Below are 5,000 nucleotides of genomic sequence, written 5' to 3'. Positions count from 1 at the left end.
ACGTTACCAGTCATATCAAGAGGGACACTAGGCGAGGAGTTGCGATGGGAAATTCCGGCCGATGTACAATCGCTTTCATCTCTTGAAACGCCGATGCCTGCACACGAGCACATTATTGACGACATGCTTCACACTAGTAGATCTACACAATTTCAGTGAAGATAACAAGAAAGGAAAACGAAGATAGTTAGTGAAAACTGTTTGCGAAACAAATCTTAAATTCCTAAAATCTCAAACAGTAATCAAAATATTCTAATTTATAAGATAGGAATGGAAAGGCGGCAGGACGTATATTGAGGTAATAGGGTGACTTTATCATTTTAATTTATTTTTTAAATTTTTTTGTTTTTTTTGTTTTGGGGGGGGGGGGGGGGTGGGGGATTGTTTACTTGGATGTAGCGTGACTGAATTTCATGGTGTAAAAGAAGAGTAGAAAATGCACAGACCAACCTGATATATATGATCATGCCCACTGTCATAAAATATTAAGAAAGACAAAAATAACTAGACTTTTCTCTAGTAATATGGATAAGCTATCACTGTGCCAAATTTCAAGTCTCTAGGGCAATAAGTAAGCGAGATTTTAGGATATCCATGGCACGCTGTCAATGAAAAACAGCATCATCATCATCCGGTGCCTTGCCGACTGGCGTGGGCGATCATGGACCTCCACTTCCATCTGTCTTTCGAAGCAGCAATGGTGTCTGTTGTTCTTGCTGCTCCCAGCCATGTTGTCATCTTGTCCTGTATCTTTTCCCTCTGTCTGCCTCTACCTCTCTTTCCATCAAACTTTCCTGTTGTTACAATGTTCTCTAATGCTTCTTTCCGCATTGTGTGTCCGAAAAAATTTGCCTGTCGTTTTCTTATATTCGTGATAAGTTGTTTTCTATAATTTGCTTCAACCAGGACTTCTTCATTTGTTTTTCTAGCTGTCCATGGGATACGTAGCATGCGTCTCATGAACCACAACTCTGCCGCAATAATTGTTTTTTCCAGCTGTTTATTGATTGTCCATGCTTCGCACCCATATAATAGGATTGGCTCGATGTAGCTTTTCATTACTCTTTTCCTCATTTCCAGTGACAGATTGATGTTTGTTAGTATCTGTTTCATCTTGTGGAAGGTTGCTTTTGCTTGGCAAATGCGGCTTTTAATTTCGGTGTGACATCTACCATCTGATGATATAATGGTCCCCAAAAACCTAAAATGTTGTACTTGCTTGAGGGTGGTATCATTGATTTTGATATTGCATGTTGGGATTGGAGTATTTCTGTTTATCACCATCGTTTCGGTTTTCTTGATGTTTAGGTTTAAGCCCATGTTGTCACTCTCTTGTACGATGACATTTAATAGATTCTGCAGGTGTTCTTCATCTTCTGCTATTAGGACTGTGTCATCTGCATATCTTAGATTGCTTATATTATGTCCCCATATCGAGATACCAGGCATTTCTTCTATGTGTCTCATGATATTTTCACTATACAGGGAGAACAAGTCTGGAGAAAGTACACATCCTTGTCTGACTCCTCTTTTAATCTGTATGTATTCGCTGATGTCGTTTTCTATTCTCATTGCAGCCGTTTGATCCCAGTACATGTTTTTGATAATCCGTAAGTCCTTCCCGTCGATATTAAGAACTTCCAGCATGTCGATGATCTTGTCGTGCCTGATTTTGTCGAATGCCTTGGTGTAGTCTATAAAACATAAATGAAGATCTTTATGAACTTCTAGGTCACGTTCTATTGTTGTTCTGATGACATATATGGCATTTACAGTGCCTTTGCCTTCAATAAATCCACATTGTTCTTGGGCTATTTCGGGGAGAATTTTATTTCTTATTCTCATCATAATTATTCTGAGTAATATTTTTGTTATGTGGCTCATGAGGCTGATGGTACGATGTGTTTCACATTCGTTTGCATTGGGTTTCTTTGGTAAAGCTATGAAGATAGATTTTGACAAGTCTGATGGAATATGTCCAGTGGCATATATGTTGTTAAGAAGTTTTGTCAGCGTGGTGATTCCAAAGTCTTCTAAAGCTTTAATCATCTCTGTGGTGATGTTGTCCGGTCCTGCCGCTTTCCCATTCTTCATCTTTCGTAGTGCCTTGACAACTTCTTCTTTCATGATTGGTGGTCCCTCGTTGTTATTTTCCACTCTTCTTTGTTCATCTCTTTTGTCATTGTACAGGTCACCGATATATTCTGTCCAACGTTCTATTATCTTGTCTTTGTCCATTATGATATTCCCATCCTTTGATTTGAGGCATCCTGTTGATCCACGTGTTCTTGTATGGCACACCTCTTTAATTTTTCTGTGTAGATCTTTTGAGTTCGCATTGGAATGATTTTCCATTTCTTCACATTCTTCTTTTAACCAGGTCTCTTTTGCTAGATTACATTTGTGTCTGATTTTTTTTATGAAGATTCATATATTTTTCAAAATTGTTTTTGTTTATTCTTCGTTCCTCCATAAGATTAAGAATTTCTTCAGTCATCCATTTCTTCTTTGCTTTTGTTGTCTTTTCTGGTATGACTTCTTTTGCAGCCTCATTTATAGATGTAATGAAAAACATAGTTCAGAGAAAATGGCCGTTAAAGTAAAAAATGACCTACTGGAATACTATTGGTACCTATATACAGCATGCTAATCTCTGCAAAATAATATACTGGATCCGATATGTAGACATATTTAAGTATTCAGTGGTGCAAAAGCCTCAAAATCGATATTTGACACAATTTTCAAAAAAAGTCCCATAATCCAAATCCTTTCCGAAGAGACGTGTACTGCCGATGGGTCCGATGTGTTTGTAAACGTGTAACTCTCTCTTCAGCTCCGTGTTGGGTTTCCAGTCTTTGGATTTGTGTCCTGTCGGCACTGTTCTTTCTGAGGTACATCTTCCAAAGTTTGCTTTCGAGAGCTGCTTCGACTTTTATTATAATAATAAATAGCATTTGTATAGCGCATGTCCCCACTCGAGAGCAAGCTCTATGCGTTTTACACTATACTATTACCACAGCAGACCATAGAACACTCAGAAACATTCTCAGCTTCCCGGGAAGCCTGCAGTGCAAGCAGGTGGTTAAGCGCTCAAACACTAAAAAACTGACAAGATCTTTCACTGTCTATAGCTAGGTCCCCATTCCCACCTGGGTGAAGTGGGGAAAATTCGTGTAAAGTGCCTTTCCCAAGGACACAACGTCGGGCCCGCGGCTCGAGCCCCCGAACCCGCAACCTCACGATTACGAGTCCGTTAGCCTAACCACTAGGCCACCAACTTCGAAGGACTTTCATAAGTCTGTGGACAAATTGTTTGCAGGCTGTGGGTGACCTCACTTCCTTCAGTCGCAAATATCTTGAGTTCTAGTCAAGACAGTTGGATACTTATTTCATAGGAAGCAAGGCAAATAAATCAACTTTCAAATGATACCAATAACTCCACATGGCCATGAATTGACGAGCACCTGATTCTCCCGCGTCATGACACATATTGTGTCGATCTGCTTCTCTTTATTCAAACAAACAAACAAACGAACAAATAAACAGACAGACAGACAGACAAACCAACCAAAGAGCCACAGAGCGTGCGTCACTCACCCACGGGCTGTGCCACAGAGAGCAGCAGGCTGAGCAAGCCACAGACAGATGTCCACGTCACGGGCGGCCGCATCTCGACCTCTGACCTATGACCTATGACGTCACATCCACGGCTACTCCACGGGAGGAGATATCGATCCTTGAAGTCCGCACGAGCAGGAGCTGGTCAGAGGATGGTCACAATTAAAATTTAGTCAGATCGTCAGATTATAGTCAGAAGATAGTCAAAAGATAGCTGAAAGTAAGCCCCACAAAGAACTATTTAAATTGCCCTAAAAGAAGATTTTCTTCATTGGATCAGAAAGAGCTGTACAACCTATGAAATTCCTCCTTTAAATCAATAGAATAGAACAATAAATTTTATAACGTTATCACGATTCAAAGGCACCGGTTCAAATTCATTCAAAACGTAGAAAAGTTCATGCTGTGTCCGAAAAAAAAAAGCAGGGCTTTGAACTGTCACACAATCATGAAATGACAATGAACATACTCATTTATTTCGTCTTCTTGAAGTCGAGGACAATAGGCATACAAACGCTAAAATTATCCCCAGACTCATAATTCCGGTTCTGTAAACCCATAAAATTGTATAAAAATGGCTTTTCATTGCTTGCTGTACCATAAAATGCCAATTTCAGAAGAAAATAATAGGTGAAAAGGTATGGATTTAACGCCCCTATCAACACTATTAGGTTATTTAAGGGGCGGGACCTCCTAGTTTAACGTCCGTCTCCGATAGGACTGAGCCAAGTGGGAAGTTCGTGTAAAGTGCCTTTCCCAAGGACACAACGTCGGACCGAGCTGAGGCTCGAACTCCCGAATCCGCAATCTCCCAATTTCAGAGGCTTAAGTGTTGCTTGGAAAGTTATTATCCTGTAAAGTCAAAACTTCGTGATGTTCTTGATAACAATGCAGGGTACAAGCTGATGGTTTTTTTTTTTCAAGCATAGAACAAAGAATCTTTGCAGTATGCCATCGTGAAAATGATTGAATTATTTATTTCGCACTTTGACAAATAGAACAAGCAAAATCACATCTTTAATTGTAAGCGTTAACTTTCATAAAATTATGATAATTATTCCGGACGTGAGACTGATAATGTGAGGCATCGTGGTGGAATCAGGCTCTCGTCAAAATAATCAAAGTGAAGAAACTTGCATTTTTCCGCTGGTTTGTGAATTATTATCAAATTTTTGTTTTTTTGACTCAACACCTTTCATGCTCATTAAAGAACTCATTTCCGTGTTGATTTTTCTTTAAAACGTTGATTAAAGGCACAAAAAATGTAACTTTGCAGATATCACGGACTCTTAAGCTAAGGAAATAACTGATCTTTTCTCACTTATTGTACCTCAGAAAACAGGTGACCCCCACCTCCTTCATTTGCAAATATCTCGACTTGG

The sequence above is a fragment of the Aplysia californica genome, unplaced genomic scaffold, assembly GCF_000002075.1.
Source record: "Aplysia californica isolate F4 #8 unplaced genomic scaffold, AplCal3.0 scaffold00162, whole genome shotgun sequence".
Lineage (NCBI taxonomy): Eukaryota > Metazoa > Mollusca > Gastropoda > Aplysiida > Aplysiidae > Aplysia > Aplysia californica.
The sequence above is the reverse complement of the archived record's forward strand: the minus strand, read 5'-3'. Positions refer to the sequence as shown.